Below are 25,216 nucleotides of genomic sequence, written 5' to 3'. Positions count from 1 at the left end.
AAAGGTTAAAAAGCTTTATAAAATATATATATATATATTAAAAAAAATTTATAATAAGAGGAAATGACGTCAAACGTCAATTGGGAATAAAACAATAAATACTTTTATAAGGTCAAACTATTATATGTGGACTCGAAATATTTTGATAAATTCCAGCTGGGGTATAGATTTTGGAACAATTAGAACAGAAACAATTGGTGTCAGAAAGGCTTGTATGCTCATTCCTACCATGTTTTCGTCTAATACGTTCTGTGATTTCTATAACCTAAACAATCTGAACTCTAAACATTCCCCAGCTTAAGCAGAGTGATTCTCATTTAAAATAACATAATCTCTATATAATATATAACTATTCAGTGAGCACCGCTAAATTTCCGGGTTATAAAGCCCAATTGAAATCCCTATATATATATATAACGGTATTAATGAGTGCTAGTTTTGATAAATCGTTTGTGCAGCTTAACCGTTCGTAACGTAGATTGCGCCGGTAACATTCTTCACTCATTTCAGCGCACTTTAATATATCTTTATAAAAAATTTGCTACGATAATACTAATGGTACTATTATTTAGAGTTAGCCAGTACTTTTACGTAACATTCGCGGTGACAAAAAAAGTTAGCAAATGGGAAGTCTTTCAACTAGTACCATCAGTACATAAAAGGACCCCCTGGCCTTGTAAATTCCTCTGAATAAAAACTATACACCACAAAACCCAAATGGAGCCTTTTGACTGCCCGGCTGATTTTCTCGATAGCGTCTTTCTACAGGAACTAGTTTCTCTCTGGTACTATAGCGGATCATTGACAGCAATACTCGTATTGACTTGCAGATTGCGCCGTCAATGTCAATCCGTACTTGGACAACGTATGTCTTATGCAGCGTTAAGCTAAGATATGCATTCGTCTCGTCTGTAGCGACAAGACCTAGTTAAATAGGAGTTACTATTGCTTTAGAGCCCCACATCGGTCTTCTTAGGATCAAAGGCCTATATTTGCTGTTTCTCGACAGAGAAAAAGGTCTAGACCATGTGATAGACACTGCCAATCCCGAGCCCAACGCCGTCACATCATCATCGACCAGCTTTTGCTCAATGAAGGGTTGTGCTGAGTTTGAAGACCTGCTGCCTTCGAAGACTGCCTCTTCGCGAGGCGTCAAGTTATCCGATGCGCGTGTGACATTAAATCAAAATCAAGCAAATAAAGCCATAAGCAAATAGGTTCCGATGTACAACAACACAAAACACAATGCTATTCGTACACAATGATTGGCCGGTCAACGATAGCTCGCACGCATTGTCAGAGAACCAAGCACCCGCAGTGTCTAGATCGGACAGCGTGACTGGCTACCTCAGCACGGCTAACGTGCTCATAGATCGTATAAATTTGACGAGCCAAGCTGATCAATCAAATTGCACAGATAAACACCTCTTGCAAAGTGATTGCTGCTGTCCTCCCTGTCGGGTCAAAAGACTTCTCAAAAAGTCTCGGATAAACATATACGTATACCTATGAAAAGAAAAGCCAACCTCCAACGATAACGGGGACGTTATTATGGCATGCACAGGCGCCCTGTAAGGACAATAATCATAGTACTAATAATCATTAAACTGTTGATTTCACTGCCTGTTTAGGTGAAGTTTTTCGACTTGTACTCGACACCCAAAGGTAATAATCGAAGGTCAATGTGTGTCGCGTATTACAAACGAGATAATGAGCGCTATTTTAATGCGGGTAATATGCAAAACGCGGGTTTATTTTATCATTGTGTCATTTTCAACGTAATGTTTTATTTTGTATGCCAAAAGCTTCATGATCCCTAAACATTAAGTTTTAATTTTTTGTCATTAATTCACGAGTTGCGCTTACTTGTTATTTAAATCTAGTTACGCGATTCTATTTCTCGTGTTTTATCAGTATATATTTACAGCTTTTACTTATTCACGCCAAAATAGTCCTAAAACGTCTCGTATTTACGGGTCAGTGGTTTACAGCGCGTGTCAAATTCCAGCCTTATTATATGAAACTGCAGTAAAACCCTAAATCTCGTAATAAATTCTGGCTGGCTTAAACGTGCGTTGATCGAACTGTTAAAATGTTGATATCACTTTGAGCTTACCAAACGCCCGTAACTAATTAAAAGCCACATGTCGTGACAGAACGACAACGGCTTTTCAAAGTCACAAGATATCCGATTGTCCTAGAGGCTGTGCGATAGTATTATGGCCTTCAGAACTAGTACTTCCCAAATGCCTGAGGTTCTTCCGACGCGCGGCCACTACAAAGACGCCTACATGACAACAGTTCACTGTTTTGTGCGGTGCTAGTACTCACAGTAGTCATACCGAGGTCGTTGTGAGCCTCGTAACGTCTACAACGGTATATCGCTGCACGACCTGACGACTAGCCTTGTGAATGAGGCTCGAAAGTGGCCGTGCCGGACCGTCACAAACAACTGAGCGTAGTTAGGACTCACTCGAATTCGTCACGCATCGCCAAGAACCTTCTTGTCATCGAACGTTTGATTCAAAGGGTAGAAGTCTAATATATACTCATCAGCGACTCGTCAGATCTGATTCACGTCAGATGCTCTAAAGGTGTTCGCCCTTTGATTTTTTGAGAAAAGACGAAACACCCTGCGGTCAAGCAAGTACCACACCGAATTTTACAATGGTTTCGAATCCGATGAAAATTGAAGACAATCGCATATGACTGTATGTCCATAAGGGAACGCGTGGCAATCATAGATCCTCGCTTCGAAGCATATGAGCGAGTCTAACAAACTGTAGCCTTTCTAGCAGACACTAGAGTGTCATCTATAAGCTGTTTTTTGATGTGGCTATTTAGAAATTTCGCCGGCGAAAACGGATAGTAATCTTCCAAGACCAAAAAAGCTCAAAAAGTAGAAGCAAAAAAGCTACGTGAATGGCTTCAACAGCATTACAGATAGCCATCATAGTTGCCTTAGCACCTAGCTTTACACTCTACATGTACATACATGCCTATGTACCTCTTTATATGTGCACAACATGCCCTCGGGTCAGGAAAATTGATTACACATAGCCTAGATACTGATAAGTTACTTTAGTGGTAAATCGCTTCTTGACAAAAAATTGAAGAGCTTTCCGAAATGCCCGAACGTTTGTCATAGAAGCCAGCTACCTTAGGTCCACTAATTTCTTGAATTAAAAAGATGTTATTATATACAGAAACATGTATAACACACGTACGCCACGCCAGCATTCACGGCGATTCACTCTAATGATTTCACCTTATTATTGGCAACTTAAATGGCACTATACTCCCGGCGAGAGAAATTATGTCAGATTTAACTCTTCAAGGGAAAAGAAGAAAGAATTAAAAGAACCTCGATATTCATAGAAAAAAAACAAAATGCATGGACGAAATAACAGTGAAATACTGAGACAGAAACAAATAACGAGATTATTACATGTAAATAAAAGAGGAGCAAGGGCAGTTAAACAGCACGAAGGAGCAGTGGCCTGCCGTTGAACACTGAGCATGACTTGATATTGTCCCCTTGCATTCGTACAATACAGTGTCCTCTGTTGCTGTATTTATACCTGGTCGGTGTCTGATAGTCACTTGCACATGTACTGTTGGCCTCAATGATCCTCTAATCTGAGATCGATGCGGATCGAGCATGTCGTCAACTAAGTACTCACTCAGTCACTAAGTGACCCAATGAACCGTTTCCTATAGAGATGTTGCGCAAAAAACCATATGCGGTACTGCAATAACGTTGGTGCTGTTGTTCGTGGTAATAGCGATGCCGAGAGCGGCAACGCTGATGATCGCATAAGTTCAAAGAGGAATTGGCGGTAGTATAAGTTTTGAGCGAAATCGGTCGTTGATGTAGTTCTTCCCATACGAGCGGAGCAAACTTCAAGCCGTCCGGTTGTAGCTCAGTGACCTTTAGAAAAAAAAACAGTGATCCAAGGGCGGCCGCCCACTCAATCATGTTAGATCACCAGGGCGCGCTCGAACGTTAACTACAACCTCTATGTACTTAAGGAGTACCGCGGCAGCGAAAACTATCACTACAAACTATTCAAAGTAAACTCGGCGGACAATGTGCACCAGTGCTGCATTATTTGATAGCTCCAAATGCAACAACAGTATGGTCGATAAGTAATATGTATCGATCTTTAACGACGATTTTCGTGACGGCTAAATACTGAATTTATTCTCACTCTCCCAGTAGTACGTTGTTATGTGCTCTAAGTCCTCAATCTTACATGACACGCAGGCATTGACTTATGCAACCACAACGTCAGTGTAGCGGCACAAATCAGTTTTGTCGGTGCTTTCCGAAGATCCGGCAACAATCTGGCTATAACACTGTGTGTTGGTCTGTGGCTATTCATACAGGAAATATTTAACCATATTTAACGAGGACAAAACAGTTTTACTGTAAAATCTGGCTGCTAACCTCATAGCTTTAGGCTTATGTCTGCGGACGCTGAAGACTTTGGCTCCTTTGGCACAGAGCAACTTGTCTTTAGTGCCTAAATAAAGCAATTATATTGTTAAAAATAAAAGAAATGAACAATAAACTACGAGATGCAGCGTTGCCAAAGCGATCAACACTAATAAAGAAATATTAAAGAATCACTTTAAAATCATGCCATATTGATCGATTTTTTTTATGAACTAACATGAATGTTTATATATGAGTGCGCTTTAACTTTATTTACGGGTATAGAAATGTTTAAATAAATATTTACAATGCACAAAACGATGACGTTTGATGACCTGGTGCTCACTGGCATATGTGCTGTCAAAGGAGTCGTTAATATTTTCCTCAGTATGTCTCGTGCTGCGAATGTTTTGAAGAAGCTGATTCTATGTCTATTTTACATTTTTATAGAAGTTGAGTGAATATAAGTTTCAATATTATGAGTGTTTTGTTTCGTTACGGTAACTAGAAGGGTTGAAGTAATCTAAATAATACTAATAACATAATTACGTTATTTACAAATTTGCAGATACTAGAGCAGATTAATTTACATATGCCTAACTGCATCTTGAACTTTTTCTTGGTACAAGTCTCTGGCGTTACGCCTAGTTTTTTTTCAGAGGTACAAACGTCAACTGAGCGCATAACTTTATCTAAGAAAATCGCATTTAAGTTTCCAATGTCATATACCTAATATGGCAGTATATTTTTTGTTTTCTTAACGATGTCTCTTAGATTTCGCTTCTGAAGCCTTTGGACAGTTAATACACAGCCTATACTGCTGTATCGTGTTTGGCCATGTAGAGGAAATAAAATAATTAGCTTGCTAAACGTAATATACGCGTTACCATATGTCATAATCTTTGTTGACCCAGTGGCAGTGCTCTGGGTCATTGTCGTGTCTGTGGTTAAGTCAACGGATGCGCATTTTTTGCATCAGTTAGTTGCCGAAGCTGAGGTGAGCGACCCCTTCTTTTTTCACTTCATTGTCGTTTTTGGCTTTTGTCATCTTCGGTTTGTTCGACGTTCCGACAGTTTCCCCCGTTCATCCAATGTCTTCGTCTGATTTTTGGTGTCCATCATCTAGTTAGTGGGACACTTATTTTAGCCGGCAGCTTTTTTCTTATCTTTTTCGGAACAGCCTTCTTTTGTTGTTTCCTGCAATAAACATCTGTCCCCGTGTTAACGAAACGTTTTCTGACAGTTAAATAAACTTTATAGATAAACTTTACATTTTTGTGATCCATTTTCGTCATTTTTATCTTGTACTTCGCCATCACCACAAACATCATCAGTTCTCAATATCATAATTGTTATGCGATAATAGTCGCCGTTATTAAAAGAAAGAAGTAATTCGTTGTTATAATAGACGTGTCCTGAAGTAGAATTTATTTAACACAATTTGAAATTAAGAGGTACGATACTACCCGGTTTTACTATACTGCTGCACACTTCGACCTGAACGGTGTAGTCAAAACATTTACCACTTCTACTTCTAGCAGCGCTCCGCCATTAGCTTCGATACCCGTCTGTTTTGATGTGTGCATCGATACTTTTCTGTCAATGAATGTGTTGTCGGGTGGAGTCAACGCCCTCGGGCCTCTGGTCTGAACTAGAGGCAGCGCGGTACTACTCGTCGCAGTGGCAAGCTTTCCACGACGACTTGGACACGCAGCACAGAAGTGACGGAGATGACTTCTGACGGAGACGAAGTCTGCGCCGCTCAGATCCTGCACGCAAAAGGTCGTCCCCCAGCAGTGCTTTACAATTGTAAGTGTTATTGAGTTAGCTACTATCGAGGCGGGTATTGTTACGTTAATCAAACTGACGTCATCGATAAAGGCTCGAACAGGCACGAGTAGGGACACTACGCAAATAGACCGATAAGTGTTGCATTACAAGCAGCCGTACTACCTGAGTATGAGTACCTTAAGAGAAGCTTCAAAATTGCCAGTTTCTTTCAGTTTTCACAACAGCTTCGTTTATGACATTCTTGAGTAAGATTTTTCCGGATTCATTACTACAATGGGATGCTGTTCATTGTTGTTTTCGCTTTGGCAGCTAAGCACCAGGCAACTATTGACGATGACGCCGACAAAAAGTCCGTAGACTGCTTCGCTTTCTCGAGCGTCTGGATTATTTCGTTTCATTGTCGCTACGATATTCTCGGTCGGTGCTTTCGTTTGGCGCTTTCCTTCGGTTCTGGTGTTCAACGAGGAGAAGGGGCCGCTGCACTCGAGGAAAGATGGCACTGCCTCAGCAGTTCGCCGCATTCATGAACGAATTGATACCATTCGGTCTTTAGTCGATGCGCAATAGTTTGGCGAGCCAGCGCCAGAAGACCATAAATGAAAGCCGACAACTTTCGTTTGGCGAGTCCGAGCTAAAGGTGCTTGGTGCCGTTTCAGCCATAGTATCATCTTGCCTTTATCTGCTGGTGTTCCTCATACTACCAGGTCTTTCTTTCTCTAACCGTCCGGTAGAAAAAAAATGAAGAATTTCAGCGGAAGCACCAGGAGCACATTTGCTTGTCGTAAAGGAAAGACAACAGCGATGATGACGGAAATACAAAGCGATACAAGAATGATGTAGGCGCAAAAAACTCATGGAAATATATCGTAGGTTAAACCACAGGGAAGCTAATGAATGCATATTTTTCATACTTTAAGCAAACTTAATTAATCGTTGAAAGATCATTTGCTACATACTGATTCGAATTGGAAGAGAGCTGCTTAGTATGGTTGTAATAGTGAAAAAAAATTCTATACATAAAATCAACGATATCATTTTCAGGAGAATATACAATGCGTTCAAGCAGATAGCTTTTATTCCTGCGTTCAATTTCTCAAACGTAACCTATATGTCTGTATTATCTGTATTTACGTATGTATCTAAAGCATTGGGCAATGTTTATATATTCTCGCTGAAATGCCTCTTAGAGATTTCGTAAGATGGAAACGATTACTTGTCAAAATTAATTTTCGAGTTGAAGCCCTTGCTTTTTCTCGTTTACGTGTCGATTCTCTAGATGCTATCACTTTTTAAATTTGGCTGTATTATGTGGTCTTCGTCGTCGGTGTGCAGATGTGTCATTGGCTACGGATCCAATATGTCTATAGCGTATCGCAGTTAACGTTCGCACTGAGTTATATTTATGACTGTTAGTTCCAATCAACTACAGCTGCATATAAACAGGAAACGCCAGGTTAACCTATATATAATGTTGGCATAGCTACAAAAAATCAAAATCGCCATGTGTGTACGTACATGTGCCTTTGGTACATCACAACATCGATTTGAACGAGGTTTGTCTTCGTGCCTTATCACTATCTGTATTTTGTTATTTTTACTATTATTACATAGCCCAGACATTTTTACAGCAGTTCTAGAACTGCTGCGGATGGCGCTTACTTCGCGGGTCCTGAATCCACGTCCTTTATCGCCACGGCGACGCACGTCCTCCTAGTCATCGTTGCATCAGTCACAGCAACAATCACTACAGAAGACGTAACGATCGTAGCACGCCGCCGCTTAGGGGGTGAACAACCTCTGCTTAGCGGCGGTACTGACCGTGGCAAAGGTGGAAAAGGCGCACCAACACGAGCAGCGTCTTCGTGTTCGTCGAGAAGTGCTGAGAAAGGGATGAAGGGAAAATAGGGAGCAAAGCGACGGGCGAGGTATGTTAGTAGCGGTAACAAAGCAAAGTGAAGCGCACTGCGCTCTCACTTCACTGCGCCGCGGCCGCCACCGCCGCCGCTTGTGATTCTGCTGTTGCTGCTGAAGGCATTCCAACGGGTGACTGCTGTTGCGTCCACCACAGCGACAAGCGTCACGCCGCTTGGTGACTATCCGCTCGCCACTACATGAACCCGCTGCCAGCAGACAAACAGCTAGATAAATAGATAGCTCCCAGATAGACGGAGCGACAGATGCTTGCAGAGGCGGCGCCAGCGGCTGGAGCAAGCATACGACAGCAACAACGACCGGCCACCCGCCCAAATCGCGAGTCCCGATGGCAACGGCACCACTGCGACAGTTCGCTGCTTGGGGCCGCCGCTGCACCATCACCACTAGCACAGCCGTCGTAAGCGGCAGTAGTTGTAATGCAACTAACGTGTTGCTAACGCAGCGCGAGAGAACGACAGCCTCTTCCTACCTACAAGCACAGCGGCGACCGAGACAGTAGCAACTGTGTTGATTTCTCCTCGTCTACTAGTCTAGCTGCTGTTGGTAGAAATGTAGTATTAGCAAAAAGAACATAGAAAGCCAGCAAAAAAGATGCACTGGACAAGGTTGCGGCTGAATTGAGTCTGCTTGAAGTCGCTGAGTCAAATGCAAAGATAAAAACGGGCAGGGAAGTTTTAGTAGAAGGAGGAGATGGTGATAGAACAAGTGAATGAGCGGCCAAGAGAATCAAGGGGTTCAGCAGTAATAAGGGAAATCTGGATTTAAAGGCCCCAGTCCGGTCATCGACACCGCGCATCGTTGACGTCCGTCGGCTGTCTCTCTTTCTATGCGTGTGTCTGCATGTGTGTGTGTGTGTGTCGATGCGTGGTTGTTTCTGAAGTCGTACACTGAAGGCAAAAAGGAGAACGAAGGTGAACGGCAAAGCCGAAAACATGCATTGGCACATTCCCATTGCTGCTGATGTTGCTCGCGCTGCCGACGGCGCGATCTGCTAAACTAATGTTGGTGTTCGTAACGTTCAGGGAAGAAATTTTTAAAAGGCGCAATATACTCCGACCAAAACTATTAAAAGAAATCTTTTTCTAAGAATTTTAGATCTAAAAACGCTAGAACCTTCCAGCATGGAAATTATATCCACCTACGTTGTGTGGTAAATTTGAAAATGTATATTTTATGTGGCAAGCAATGAGATTAAGTAAGAGTCTACTAATGTGTCTTACATTAATATAGAAGAACTGACGTAATAAGTTGTGCCGAAAATAAGTACGTTTGGGCGTTTGACACCAGGCGATTAAATAGATCAGCCATCTCTCGTGGATAACTTGTTTTTTTTTTGTAAATCTGATAATAATCTGGTAACGAAATGTATTAGGACATAGAAAGGTGGTTGTACGTAGGTATATACATCAAGTAATTAGTTTGCAATTTATTATGCTTTCATATATACAAGAAACGTCATTTGCAGAGGTGCAGACGCAAATAGGAGCCTTTGGATGAAATTTCCGTCGTGCAGTCGAGACAAAACTGCATCTAAAGTTTACCCATCATTTGTAAACCATGAAATTTTTAATTAAAGTGATCCCATTATTTTATTATTGAGGTTCACGCAGAGTCAAAACTGGTGTTCATTTGCAGCTCTATCGGTCATCTCAATTGCTATCTGAATTTAAAGCAATAAAGGCATATTGCATGATACAAGTGCATCATATTGGTAAGAATAGATCTGTCAGGACGAGTTTGGTGATATATCTATAAGGATTCAGGTTAAGTAGATATTCCGTATAGAATACGATATACTTCTACAAACAGTGGATGGTTGCTCTTAGATACTGCATTAATACTGGCTCTTTGTTTGGAGAATAATATTTTGTGCTGGAAACATCCGTTACTCAAACGAACTTCACGAACGACGTTGTGTAAGGCGGCGTATGGCGAGCTTTCATCTGAGTTTTGCGAAAAACACATTGAGCCGTGTGAAATTTGTCTCAGCTCACATTGCCATATCGTGTTCGATAAAGAGACAGTCGTATCGTAACGCTTGTCCGTTAAAACCTGGCTCATTTAACGCTGTGGAAAGCCATAAGCAAAACAGGTATAGTGACAAAAGAAAAGCGAGATCGCAGTTTCGCATTATTATAGTGCATGAGTGTGTGCCGTGTTTAGTCCGAGGCTCGGAGCGTTTCATTCTCATCCATCTTTAGCCGTTGCATCGATGTCTTCATCTTTTCATTGCTTCTGTACTTCGTAGGGCAGTGATCGTAGTTGCCGCTGCCTCTGTTAAGAGAACGAGTTTAAGGGGAGGCGACGAGTCTCATTAATTCTTTTTGTCAACCGTGGTCAACTGAAAACTGTGGACAGATTTGATGGTGTCTACGCTTTTTCTTCCAAAATTCTTACGTAACGTAACGAATTTGCGTGACGTCAGAGAGGCTGCGCACGGAGCAGCTAAGTATCAACGCTCTCAAGCATTCAACCGCATCTGTATATATATATGTGTATTTTTGCATCCGGCTTCAGAAACAGCATAGAAAAACTAATGCTACTAACAACAACAACAACCACTCGGTTGACCCAGAAACTCCTCCAAAAGAATGAGGCGTAATACAAACAAATGACCATTTGGATTATATAGACGAAAAACGATACGCTCACACACACAAGACTGAAACACAGAACAAAGGCAGACGATACAAACGTGATTCACAGGCTACGTGCGTGCATGGATACGTGAGTGCGAGGGAAAGATGTGCTACCCAAGAAGAAACAATGTGCACTAAGTGGTTTGCACCGGTATGTCCATCGGTGGCCAGAGGGTCGTAATAGAATACGGTCCATCGACCAGCGATAATGATGATGGTTGTATGCCAGGCATGCAATAACGTACCAAGTGCGCGGCCAATGGCAGTATGTGTATATCACTTCGTCGTCTACTATACATTGCGAAGCCATGTATATCAAGTGTACATAGAACTACAGAGTGACAACGATGCATAGAACTTCTATTGCTATTCCATGGAATGCAGTAGTTCTTCATTTTTCGTTTGTTTTTGTTGTTATTTCTATCGTAGTTGATGTTTGATGGAACGGCTACAGCACCCACGAGAAAGGGTTACGAAGACTTAGCAACGTGTAGTGATCAAGTGATACACAAAGGCGAGGCGAGTCGAAGACCTCAGTGGGTGGTGAAATGGTGTTATTGACGCTACCGCTGCTGGCGTCGCCGATGCCTGTAACGACAGCAGCAACAAGTGCTGGCTACTCTGATCTCACTAATGTGATAATAGCGTAAAAAAGAACAAATCGCGTCTTTCAAGAATTACCCGATTGCGGGAACATGTCACAGACCGGTACCATCTTACCAAGGTCTAGACGAAGCTGTTCATTGTACAATAGTGTACCCGGCCATAAGTGCGAACTGCTTGGCTTTGCGTCGTGCAGCATTCTCACAAACGAACGTCGTAGGGCCAATTTTGTCTATGTGCAGGGTTATAGGAGTTTCCGTAATCACTTCAATTGATAGTTTTAATGGTGTATTTATCTAATGCATCTTATATTTATATTATATTATCTACCTAATGAAGAATAATTTTTCGAAGATTCAATTAGGATATGTTATTATCATGGCCACGATCAAGCACGAACGAACGAACGAAGCGTATAATGATGATGATGAGACGAGAAGCGTTACATGCTTATTTTTATCTGAGTGTATCTGCAAAGTGTAATCAGCACGAGACGTGCATAAACATTGTCTCGATTACTGCAAAGCTAATATAAAGTTACTTTAGTAGTATGTTCCGGTGATAAATGTATGATTTCGGTGAGTAAGTTTTACAAGACGACACACCCTTGCCAAACACAATTTAATTGTTGTTGTTTATAGTAAGACTAAGTTTCCTTTTTCCAGTTCGCTAAACTTTTCAAAAAAAGCAGCACGGATCGTATGTATACATACTTTATAGAAATACAATCATAGCTGTTCCAATGAAACAGCTCTAATGGCTTTATGCTTAAAACGACATACAGCAAAGAGAACAGCTGTGCTCTCCGCGCTTCATTTGCTTTCAGATTTTGAGGACGAGAAGTGACGGGGATGGCACTTTGATACATTCTAAACGGCGCACACGAAGACAGTCATAGTTACGAGAATCCCCTAAGAGCACTGCACGAACAGACGCAGATGGTGAGGTTGCATTATAAGCGCAATCCGTGAGCCAAGTTGGTCTCCAAGGGAGTGAGTATCCCGGGAAGCAAACCAGCTGGCTTACCAACGACAAAAATATAAAATTATCATTCGTATTACTACTACAATGATTGTTGGTGGACATACCCAGTATTTTCCACTGGTGCTTCATCGTTTACCATACAGAAACACACAGATAAGTAAATCATTGTGTTCTCGCCGATGATTTTCTTGTTGCTGCTGCTTATGGTTCTGATCCCGGATACATGTGCACTTGAGTAATGTAGCATGGACAGGAACATACACTCGCTGACTTTAGGGGAAGTAAAGGGAGCGGGCAGTCACCGACCGTCACCCCATTCACGACGACGCCGGGTTGCGTGCTTCACATCATCATCACGCTGTTTTGCTGTTGAGAATCGCGCGTTAAGTTGACTGATTCTGTTGTCACACATTTTCCGCTTTCCTCAGTAGCGATTCGGCGCATCCTTTGACCCGTTGTGTTATAGCCGGTAATAGGGAATTTCTAAGAAATAGAAGAAAAGCCGCAGAGCAAACAAGTAGTAGACGGATTCAAGGTCCCAAGATACTTCTTCCAATACTCGTACCACATGAACGTGATTCGTAGTGTTAATGTTACACAGAAAAAAATTGTCTGACTAAGGTGCAAAATATTTTTTTACACGTTAATTCACCTCGGACTAATTTATAAGACGTATAATAGTGATGCTGACTAGATAATAATTTTATGGGTTCGAGTTTAGTTAAGAGCTAGACTTAAATATAGGTAGGTAAAGTTAATTTCAGCTAGATTTGCTGTTTGTGAATAGACCTACCGTTTGAAGACAACGCGTATGCTTTCGATTCAAACCTATCAACGATATTGGCCATCAAAATATGCAATGCTTATGACGTGAACGATATTTCAAAGACAAAAAACCAATAATTTAATTTAGGTTGCAATTGAGGTAAACCTAAAACGAGGTGGACAGACTAATGCACCTGTAAAGTGCGCGGTTACTAGCTTGAACATTAGAGAAAGCCATAATGAGCCCTTCAGTCATAATCGTTACCTGATTGATGGAACGAATATGTTTATTTCTGTTTTGTACCTAACATATAGTGCTTTGCTATCGAGTTGAGCTCACTCCGTTTTATTTTTGCAAATAATATTTATATACGGTAAGGTGGATAAGCAATCAAAAGGCGATAAACTCTTAATCCAAAATAATACGTTTTCTGCTTAGTAACAATTTAGTATCGCATCATCTTACCTCCACCTGCTTCTCAGCTTTCGATCGCAGCAAAGGTACTCACTTTAATAATTTACAGGTTTCCAGCAAATAGGTTCAGTGATGTCTCCAAGAGTCCAAACAACTTTCACTTGGAAATTTAGCTAACTTTTTTATGAAGTTGACTTGTGATCCTTACATGATTCCCACTGTCTCTGCCCCATTGCACGCTACATCAGCAGGCAAATTATTGTAGAAAGCAGCTCTAACCTATTAATCGTATTTTGATGCATTGTTTTACGGCATGCCTCCATTACAGCCATAAGCGAGATAGAAATTCAGCCCTCTCCCCCGTTACATATTCTCTGAATACTCAATTGGTCAAAGGCATTAGGATCCGACAAAAGACGATAGTTGGCTATTATAGCTGCACATCGCTTTCGTTACAGATGTACATGTTTTTTTTTATACTATGTTTTATTTCTGTGGTAAAGTTTTGCAAGTAGTCGCGACATCCCTTCATATCACTGTGCTTTAAAAATAAGCAATGAATATGCAACGCTGACCGTGACGTACGCATCTACTATAACTTCTCACATTGTTAAAATCTGAAACAAAAGGATTGAGTTGAGTGTTCAGGAGGCCGAACGATGAGTTAGAAAATCAGCCGTAGCATTTGGATTAAGACAGCTGACCAGGAGGATGACGAGGTGCCATCAGCTAATTATATAAAAACAAATCGTTGTTGAATTTGTTCATCAACTTTCTTCTAGGATCAGCTACGTAAGATTATACAATTAGGCGTGAGGTATAGTATCGTTAGCACAATTTTATACTTATGTGTTCGCATTCATTTTAGTTGTCTTTTTTGGACCAAGCTATCGACTTTTCCGAATTCCAGCTTCTACAGTCATGTCAATACGTATCCCTTAAATACTGGCGTGTGCCTGTGTGTGTATCGATGCTGTCAGAATAATAACAACTAAGTGATGTAATGGCGCAACGTCTCTCTATTCTAGTTCAGTTGTTATCGCAATCATTCCGCGTCCGGTGTTGATAGCACACAGGTGTTTACTGCCATAATCGTGCAGAACGCTTCGTTACAGAAGGCTCAAATAGATTGCGCCACCCGCCCTTTACAGGGGGCAGTGGCTTCTGACAGGGATCTGCATAGTGTTGAGTAGCAGCGATGTAGAAGGCTCGGCACGTCAATGGGTCTGTTCATCATTAAAGCAAATGCCCTCCCACAGAGGACGTTGGCTTCCGTGGTGACGGTAGCATCGTCAGGTTTACGTTATCTAAGCTAAGCTGTAAGAACTTTGCTTTTGAAGCCTGCTAGCTCAAGGTAACGCAGCCTTGATCCCCAATCCATGGCGTCTAGAACGGTTAACTGAGATACACTCTATGATGGATCACGGCATAATGCACTAATAATAGAAATCTGTTGAAACACGTTCTGCAGATTTATTTGTTTGCAGTTACCTAACGGCTACCGATACTTCTATTATACATTATCCGAAAGAAGCAAAAGAAAACTGTACGTTTTACGTAGAGACGCATACTGCTATGATATACACGTTGTTTTTTTATTATTTACTTCTCCTTATGTCAGCAAATGAAATATTCAGGTCTTAGTTGTGTGACACTATATGTTAATGATATAACTAGGCTATTAGTCCTTACAATCAAATAATTACATTTTATTATTTGTTGTTTTAGATATTTGATATACTTTCAAAGAAAAAAACAAGCTGCAATCGTCCCTTACAGACTGATGTGAGATACATGAAACAGCTGTGCCTACCCTCGGGATATATTATACAATGTCGCATGTAAAAGCAAAAAAAAGATCTGAAAAATATAGTCAGATTCTCGGTAATCACAGTAACCGTTTCTTCCTAACAGTAACATTTGCTTCTAACGTTTGCTAACGTTACTTCTTAATTTGTTGGCTTTGTTATTAGTTAGAGTATTAATAGGGGGTATCGCAAATAAAAAACAACTAACGTTTAGATAATAGATAACACAGTTAGATAATAGAGCAACATTATTTTTATTCGCAACAAAGCAAGAATTAAAATCTGCAAATGAACACCCACAATTCGGTAGCCACAGGAAGTCGGGAATCCACCGCTAGATCGCCTTTTAGAGCTTGGCCTCTTTTTATTTGGACCCCTTGGCTGTTTTAGATATCCGTCTATTTCTCTATAGTTGTGTAGGTGTATATATATATATATATATAGTACACACCAGTAATAGTGGCGGTATCTAGCTGCCGTTTCTACTACACACGGTGGGTAATTTTGGTCGCGGTCAATCTTGTACTGCTGCAACGCTGCTGATGCTGCTTGCTACCGCTGCCTACCCGTGTCTGACACTGGGGAACAGCACGCAGTATGCTCGAACTAACGCTTGAAGCGCCCTAGGTATCGCAGAGTGGCCGCGCCTCGACAGAGACGCCTTCACCGTTGAACGTAAGCAAGTGAACGTGGTTGTTCAACCGAAACAATATCACCGTCATTATCATCCGCAGCAGCCCACAGCTAACTAAACCAACTCCTGCTGCAGCATTGCAGATGAAGTGCTGTTGAAAGAGAGGAAGCCAGGGAGCGGACGGGATGGCTTTCACGAGCGGACGGACACCCAAGGAAAGGAGAAAGGACGGCATATCGGGCAGTTCCCTTCCTCCCTCCGTTCGTTCGTAAGTCCGTCCGACTGACAGGCAGATAGTGTTGGGCCAGAAGCCGGCGCAATGGCGAAGTATAGAGAAAAGCAATGCTTATGGTGGCAGTTGTAGTCGTAGTAGTAACAACAGTGGAGCAATAAGCAAAGTCTCCGACACCAAAAGACCAGGGAGGGTTCAATGACTCGTCGGTCATTGACTTCATGACGACGTCACTTCATCGCCGGTTGGTCCTTGTTGTTCTTGCCATCGTTGTGCCACCAGTGGCTGGAAGTCTGAGGCTTCAACTTCGATTTTGCGACGTTGCCCGAGAAGTCGGGGAAAATGCCGGCGTACCACTGTCGAAAGATGGAGTACCTTCAATGCTGGCATAGCCCAACTGCGTATCACAAAACTCGCACACAGTTGCTTCTGCCGCTGGCGCTGTTTCGACCCATAGCGGCATCGGAATCGGCAGAGGATAGAGGAGATGCCAGCCACTGACAGACCACTTCGTCGACAGCTTCCTGTAACTGATAACCGTCACCGTTTCCTAGTCGTAGCAAATTACCTTCGGCAACAGAATCTCAAATGGGGACATTTTCTCTAGTGAATTTATCCATTATATGACAAACCTTGACTTAAGCCCCACCATACGACGCATTTAGAACTTTCTTTTTAGTGGAATATTTTGAACGGCGCACTATATATATAGGCCTTGATATGCAGAGAATATCAATAATATCTTCTCTAATTATCTCGAAAGCCATGAGGACTATCTGAAGCATATAAATTCGTTTGGCTTTTGGAATGCTATAGAGATGGTGTGTACTTGATCTAGGTTTGTCTTCAAAATATTGGTGTTCCAAGTAGTTTGTTTTGTGAAGTAACATGTTCGTTATATTAGTCTGAGATGAGTAAAAAGCCAGCGTGGTGACCCGAACATTACGAACGGGTAGCTGCAATGAATCATTGGAACAAGATACTAGCACAATCGGGTTAATGCCAGCAGAATACTTGTAATAAGATAACCGAAATCGAATAGAGTCAGTGTAATAAATAGATTAAAAGCCGACACACAGATAAATTTAAACTGGGGTAGTATCAACGAAATCGGTAAATACAGCTGTAAACTACGCATGAAAATGCTCAAAAACAAAATCTAAACTAAATTTATCACGCTAGGCATTATCCATGTTAATGTCAAATGAGTTTTTATTGCGCAATTTTACGGTATTTGATGGATTTTTTTAAAATATTTAACTAATTTATTTTCTATGTGTAATGGGTCGCTCAAAAAAGCTCTGCGTATGCCCAGTCTAACATTATATAACTCATATTGTTATTATTATAGTTTCTATTATGTACGAGTTATATGGTCTCCAATGCCTATAGATACTTACTTCTTAAGCAATTTTGACGAAAACCATTTGACTAGGTGTGTACATTGGTTACGACACGCTGCTAATTGGGTCATTGAACAAAACGGACAATAATGTCTAGAATAAAGAGTCCTTAGTTAGGTAGATAGTGCTGGCTATTACATTTCTGCATTGTTTTGACCAGACCTTTCCTGGCGATAATCTCTTTTCGAAAGTACATATATTTTGATAGATACATGAATAATGTTGTTACCAGAAAAAAACTTGTACGCTGCTGATTGCGCCGTGCGCGAGGCATTCTGTTTTACGTCTTCCGGTTTCAGAGGATATTAAGGTTCCTACGACCTATCACTGAATCTCGAGATACACCATAAACGGCTTGCAAGTAACACCATACTGTGCATACTTATCATACGAGTAGAGTACTCAACTCCATTTGGAGAATTTTTAAAGATTACAAGTTTGCAATTTGATATATGCCGAAATTGTGCTATCCGTTACCTGGCGGTTTCCCGTTCAGCTCACCATTCAGCAATAGGACCTATACACTGCAATATCGATAGTTTGGGATTGCTTAACAAGGTATGTTCCATTAATGCTCGGGGTGTTTTCCGAGCGAAGCTGTACGCGTCTCTGATTTACCGATACCAGAGACAATTCGACAGGGTGTATTTGCCTATCGTGATTGCCAGAAGACCTCAGTATAAGTAAGCATCAAATGAAGATGTTGCTACGTAGAAAAGGGCTGCAAGAGCAGATCAGTTACGGTGATGAAGGCTCGCAAAGGAAACCAGTGTCAAGCTAAATCCCGCAGGTTGTGACATTGCAGCTACAATGTTTTAGATATTAAGTTTCACGTCTAAATGGCTTTGCATGAGGACTGTACTTTCGGGGCAACTGGCTCTTGCAAGGTTCTTTCTGAATCAGAAAAAACAGGGTTAACCTTTTAATGCACTGAAATCAAGCCATTAGGCATGGTTATTAAGCTTCGTCTTTAATCATCACTAACCAACTAAAATCTAGACGTTAGGTAATCATAAATTAGCGGAAAATGGCCTGTACTTTATTATTGTGCTTGAACGTATCTCGAATCGGTCATTCTTCTAGCATTTTGGATTGCAGTATAACGTATTTAGGAGATTACAAGCTAAGAACCCAGCGTAACTAGTTGAACAATAATAGTCAAAGGCGGCTTGTAGTGACTTTTACCTCGAGAACCCCACCGTACAAATGGTTTTCTAAGTCCGTGTGTAATAGTTGATTGAGATATATTGTAGTTCGTCGATATTATGTTATGTCACAATTCCTATATTTCCAACTCTTTCGTCTTCGTCTACAGCATTATGTTGTTAATATTCTTACTGATGCCGTAGCGCTGCTGCCCTTGCAGCAGCGGTTTTTAAACGTAATCAGCTGATGATAGCCTCCTCTACTTCTGTATTACCGTTGTCGTCGTCGTCGTCGTCGTCATCATTATCATTACCAACAACTCACCACTTCTATTGCAGCATTGCTCCAGCACATCTGCCACCGGTTGTTCCGTAGCTCTGGGGTCGGCCGTCGTCTGCTGGGTCGGGTCATTGCCCTTTTTGTTAGTCGTTTCTTCCGCATCTGATTTTCTGGCGTCGCTCCCGCATCAAGCGAACAGCCGAACCGTCGTCAGGGCCCAGGGTTACACATACCAGTACCAGTACGTGTGTTCATCGACCGCCATTTCGCCGCCCGACAGTCGGTGCTGCACCAGCAAAGGCAACAATGCACCGGCAGCTGTGGCAAAGACAACGTCCGACGCCACAGCGTTCGCGCACCTTCACGCGTTAAGGGAGAGAGATCACTGAACCGAGACAGAGAAAAAGAAGGAAGGAAACAAAGAGAAAAGGAAGAAAGAAATGAAGGGGCTTTGATGATGTTTTCGCGAATGGCTGACGACCGATGCTGTGTTGCCTCAACAATATCAAGCTACTACTGGTACAAACTGGTAGAAACCGACAAACCAACGACAACGACAATGACAACGACGACGACTGAAAGAGGTTCAGCACGAACTACGAGGAAGCAAGGTGGATGGAGGATAACGAAATGCCAAAGAGACGGAGGCAGCCATGGTAGAGAAAAACGGACGGGCGGCGGCAGCGGCCGCGCCAGCAGCAGCAACGAGAACAAAAACGAAGAAATGAAAAACGGTGAAAGTGCTTCTGCTCTTCATCGCGCCTCTGATGTCTTCAGCTTGCAGCGTCGTCTTGTAAAGATCGCGGCGATGTTGGCGATAATGATGATAGTGTGGCGCTGTGGTGACGGCGACGGTGGCGCTGGAAGCAACTAGAGTGATGATAAAAAAGGATGGTGATTAAATGATGGAAAATACAAGACTACTGGAACCACGAATGAGCGGCAAAGTCATGTACGAGGCCAAGAGACAATTCGATAGGTATGCTCTTTCATCTCTATACGAAATTACAGCATCGATAGTCTTAATCAAAAAAAAAAAACAATCGTAGAAGCGAAGAATCGTAGAAGAGGCAGCCTGAAATGGCGCACTTCCGTTCTGGGTAAACTGTAGTTCATTAGATCAGTTTCAACGTGCTGAGTTTACAGTTCTACTATTTCTTTATCTAGTGGAAGTAAAATGTTATTAAGCATTTAAAGTACATTGCAGGTATACTCGAAAGGGCACTTTACGTACGTTAGGCAGCTTTTTCGTAATTCAAAGTAACGCTTTACATAAAACCTGTCGGATTTTTTGACAATGTACGGTACTTACGGTATAGATGTATGCAGAGCATCAGCATTAATCGTTTGCTATCGTTGTCCCGACAATATATATGTATATATACATCAAGCGAACACCCATTGTCTCTTCTTCTCTTTATTTAGATCGGTTATTCCTGGATGGTTCTTTTGCCTGTGTTTCTGCTTTCCCTACCTCGACTGAAACAAGAATTCATTGGAAGTATTAATCTGATGCGTGAGAGTGGCGTCTAATAGACAAGGCCAAAATTAACCTGATGTTGACTCACGTGGCAAATACCACGCCCCAATGGTTAAAACCGATGGTAAAGAAACAATAGCAGAAGCACACAAGGCGACTAAATTGTAAAGCAAATGAAGGAAGGAAAGCGTATTCCGTCCGAAGTCCGACGCTGAAGAGCGAAGAGGATCCGATAAAAGAGGAGGGAAGAATTCTGCCCGAAAGTGAAAGAACCGGCGTCGCCAAGCAGGGGTCGATGACCCGACGTGAGCTAAAGAAGATGTTTTGGCTTAAAGCAAGCGAATGCCACACGTCTTTTGTTCTCTTGTCCATCTGCCACTAGGAGGAAAACGCCAAAAAAACGGTACATTGGTCTACATATTTGTTGACAGTGATGATTATTCAGGGCATCATTATTATAAAGTTAGCTTGGATGGTAATAACATAGATTTATTCGTCAGTTAGGAGTTGTCACTATAAGTTTGCACAATGGAGTCAAAACAAATAGGACTGAACATTAATTATTTTTTCTTATTTTTACTTGATATGGTCAACTCGAGTAGTCTCCTGCCGCCGCCTGGAAAACAATAAAGGTGCAAATGAAATATAGAGCCAATATAATATTACCAACCGCTTAGGCCTGTTTTGAGTTCATTCCGAAATCTGTTCAACTTTAAAAGGCCGCAAGCACTTACACACACACACGCAATAACTGCTGGTGTTAAAAAGGTTATTTTGATGTTTTGCATCCTATGATACATTTTCCTAAGTGGGCCAAACACGTTTATTACAAAAGCACATCTTCTGTATTTATGCTATCTCTTAGACTTCCTCTATCAATGCTGCGTTGGTGGACTGACATTCACAAAATCAGACGTACACTTCATTCTTTGGATCTACCGACCTGTAAGCAATAAGTAATTCAGCACAATGTCACAAATGAAATGTATTTGCGGATAGTTCCGCGCAGCTAATTGTAGCGTTACGAGCTCATAGGCTTCCACTTCAAGAAAAAAATTTTCGTTTTAACAGTCTTTCTAATCTTTGTCAGAGCAAACTTTTCGCAAAATGTAGACTGATCACCGAAGAGGCCTCCGTTATTGGTGACGCGTTGATAATTCTGTTTGTACAAGGACTGAAGAATATTACTATGATGTTATATCTATATATGTTTACGTTTTAGTCACAAGCTAGCACTCTCTAGCATCAGTACGTTGTCGTTAATGGTAAAAAATATGTTTTGTTGTCGTAATACCGATAGTGGGCAAGAGGCATCATATCGGCGAATCACATCAAGCATAAGCAGCTAACATGTATGAAAGCAGTCAGAAAGATACGTGTAATTTGGTGCCCTGATCATCCGGCTACCAGCGAAAGTGAACACGTTTAGAAAGCAAAAACAAACACAAAGACAATTAATAGATGAAGGTTTCCGGCTGGAGAACGGATCAGTAGACGTATCACAAAGTAATAACTTCACCTAAACAAGTAAGTCTGCGAGTGTCTAACATAGCATGAGAATTACATATATATAAGAAACTTACCACAAGTCCTCTTGTGCGATGGTAAATTGCAGCCGATGCTACTGCTTCGTTTGGCTGGCAACATGATCGTTATTCAGTTCATGTGACGCGCGCGTCGATCTTGCGTCTAGTGTGACACGTCGTCGTCGTCGTATACACATGTAACACCTCCCACCCGAGGGCACCAGCGGTCATATTCGTTACTGTAGATTTTGGCTGTTTATGCGCTTCAAGCGAAAAATTCGAATCGAAATCGAGGGCGCCAACCAAACCAAGTGTACGCATAAATACACCCAACAAGGTTTATGTGAACTTTAGAGCAATTGTGACAAGCCCAATGTAATCATGGTGGACACAGACAAACTTTGATACACGTGGCCGATTGGCCGGGCGCCAGCGGCCGCTGACGATATGCGACAACTAGCGGCTATAAAATGCCCATATGTACTACATCGTACTAGTATTAACAGTGGAAATGGACTACCGTACACGGGAAGTTCGTAGGCCGAGTCGTGTGGCTCGAAAAGATGCGAAGAGCTGACGGCCTCGTAAGGAATAGACACTGGCGCGTAGCCAGTCTGATATATACTATGTATTCTATCTATTCTATTTTGTTATTTATACATCTGTACTTATAATGGCCGAAGCTTGGTTGTTGTATCTCCGTCCTATTTTAGTGTGGGTTAGATTTTACATGGTGTAAATTTTTCACAGAGAACCAGAAGCAGAATGAAAGCATTTACAGCAGAACGGCGGCACTGCTCGATCGTATATTTATGCGCGTATATTTTTCAAATAATAATATTAGGTTATTCGCAGCAATCTAGCGGGTCGAAGAACATGAATGACTCGTAAACCATATAAGGCATTTCGTAAGATAATTTGCTATATATTAAATGCAGTCCACTTGATTGTTCAACTGGTAAGCCAGCGCTCTGGTAGTTGCCATTTGCATTACCACACCTAATTTCGTTATCGATGGCTTGACAGTAACGGATGACGCCATTTACCTCTTTTTTAACGTATTAAAGTGTACGTTTATATTTCTGAGGAGTATTGAAGCGTTTTTGTTTTCCTTGGCCTGAACTGTGGTAGGTGCGTAGCGATGAGATCGCGCATTGTCGTTGAGCAGCCACACCGTGCGTTCGGGAATTCGAGATGAGTAACGCCAACGGCTGTTTCTTTTTCAAGCAACACTTCGTATTAACAAATGCCTTTTTAGCACCACAGTGGACAGCATAGACTGACCCCTGTCTCGCCGATGGCGAATTTTTGTTTCATTTGTTCTATATTCAGATCGTGAGGAACTCATTTTTCACTTCAGTGTTTCTATTACGGTTTCATAAAACATGCTTGGAAGGAGCCTATGTTGAAGGATAGGTCGAACGAAGTTGTCTTGGTTTGCTCGGAGAGCTTCTTTAGGTTCCATTGAGTTTTTCAACCTCTCAGTTTCCATTTTTAATATGATTGTACCTGTAAAGAATCGTAAAAGCTCCTTTACTTCAGTGCTCTCTATTAGTAAGAAAATGATGTATCATTGAAAAAAGCACTATAGGCTTTACTATTATTAGCTTTTGTCAACGAAAGCAAAAGAATGCATCTAGAGTATCCGAAAGTGACAAGGATATGAAAATAACATCGTCTATGGAAACGTTTTTCTTTCGACAGTTGATGAATTGTTAAGCACAATCGTCTTTGATTGATTGCTTTTTAGCAACAAACTCTATTTCATGCTGAGTGAAGTGAAAGGATTCAGAAGACTGCGCTGCATGCAGTAGCGTATGAAGGCCCTACCTTCATGAGTCGAGTACTATTTTAACTACGTTAGCTATGGAGTGTCCGAATGATTAATCGGTGGCTCATCTCAGAAGGAAATATTATGTATTTATATGTTACATGCATCAGCTTTTAAATAAAAGCTGAGAACAGTTCAGAAAGCCTGATGATCGCTGGCAGGTCAGTAGTGAACGATGCGGTTCACGATATGGCTGGTGGCAACGGAAGCAGCATTCGTCACATTAGTATCTGTTATTCGTTCAATAATAACTGTAAGCGCAGAAGCGGCGGGTGTAGAAAATAGCGACAACGAACGCAGACAGGCAAGGCGATGGTTAGTTAATAAAGGATCGTTCGTAGGAAAACTAGCATAGGATAGAGAATAAAGCGGAAGTGCCAGTGCAAAAAAAAGTAACAAATATCTGAGCATTTACTAAGAAAAACTGAACCCAATTTATAACCAGTTCCTTGAACTACATAGGGTAGACGGACTGTTATGTGATGCCTCGAGAGATTTTGACGGAAGCGGAGTGTGGATATATGGATAGTGTGGACAAAGTATATGGAAGCAATATTAGGCTACTTCAGGTATTAGCTAAATCGTGACAATAAGTGTAGGGAAAACATCTCATTTGTCTAAAAATCCATAATGCAATGTATCTATTGTGTGATATGATTGATCAACAGCTACTTCAGTCTTCGTTGATTGGCTAAGAAGAAGTGCAACAGAAAATTTAAAGACAAATATACCGAAACTCAAGCACTACACAGCGAACATTCCATTCACGCTATGATGGCGAAGCGCCGTTGTGGTGACTGACATTTCTTTCACACAAGTGATGTTAGTTAACACCTCAGGGAAAGCTTAAACAGGTATGGCAGATAGAAATCTATACTATTGTCACCACACAGAGCGTCGATCGAAATACATAATGCTGCATCACATATGTATAATGGGTCAAAACTCACGCGTGAATGAAGATCCTTGCGAAGAATGCTATTCCGCAAGAGAAATCTGTTCTGCAAGCATTAACTATGCAATACTCCACCGTAAATCACCTGCTTAGCCAAAATTCGGTATTAGAGTAACTTCGGCTAACGAAAGTACATCATACATTTAGGAAATCAGTTAAATAAAATTTCGTAACAAGCCAACTATAGGAAAACGTGATGTTCCTAAACAGCAAATTTCAACGTAAAAACGTTACTTACCATCCCAATGTTGTACGATCCACGACACGAAAATAGCACTTCTAAAAGAAGTAGTAATCTAGATGGCCTGGTCAAATGCGGCATCTTTCTCAATTTTTCTATCTGTAATGGTCA

The 25,216-nt window shown here is 41.4% G+C and overlaps 2 long non-coding RNA genes across 14 annotated transcripts in view; one reads left to right on the top strand and one right to left on the bottom strand.

The window, feature by feature from the left end:
• Positions 1-4,700: 4,700 nt before the first annotated feature.
• Positions 4,701-25,216, bottom strand: part of LOC111272308 (uncharacterized) — a 29,104-nt gene continuing 8,588 nt past the window's right edge. Inside the window, exons 1-5 of one of the 12 annotated variants that reach the window (XR_002687450.2) lie at positions 22,136-22,218; positions 21,133-21,168; positions 20,385-20,551; positions 12,495-19,942; positions 4,701-5,635 (exon numbers count right to left, since the gene is read on the bottom strand). This is a non-coding gene — a long non-coding RNA (uncharacterized LOC111272308). The other 11 variants (XR_015315693.1, XR_015315691.1, XR_015315692.1 and 8 more) reach the window with 11 other exon arrangements.
• Positions 11,007-25,216, top strand: part of LOC111272309 (uncharacterized) — a 31,213-nt gene continuing 17,003 nt past the window's right edge. The window contains exons 1-5 of one of the 2 annotated variants that reach the window (XR_002687454.2): positions 11,007-11,984; positions 12,233-12,398; positions 16,148-20,051; positions 20,498-20,955; positions 22,168-23,175. This is a non-coding gene — a long non-coding RNA (uncharacterized LOC111272309). Of the gene's footprint in view, positions 11,985-12,232; positions 12,399-16,147; positions 20,052-20,497; positions 20,956-22,167; positions 23,176-25,216 lie in introns of those variants that run through there. The other variant, XR_015315697.1, reaches the window with a different exon arrangement.

The sequence above is a fragment of the Varroa jacobsoni genome, unplaced genomic scaffold, assembly GCF_002532875.2.
Source record: "Varroa jacobsoni isolate VJ856 unplaced genomic scaffold, vjacob_1.0 contig01959, whole genome shotgun sequence".
Lineage (NCBI taxonomy): Eukaryota > Metazoa > Arthropoda > Arachnida > Mesostigmata > Varroidae > Varroa > Varroa jacobsoni.
The sequence above is the reverse complement of the archived record's forward strand: the minus strand, read 5'-3'. Positions and strand labels throughout refer to the sequence as shown.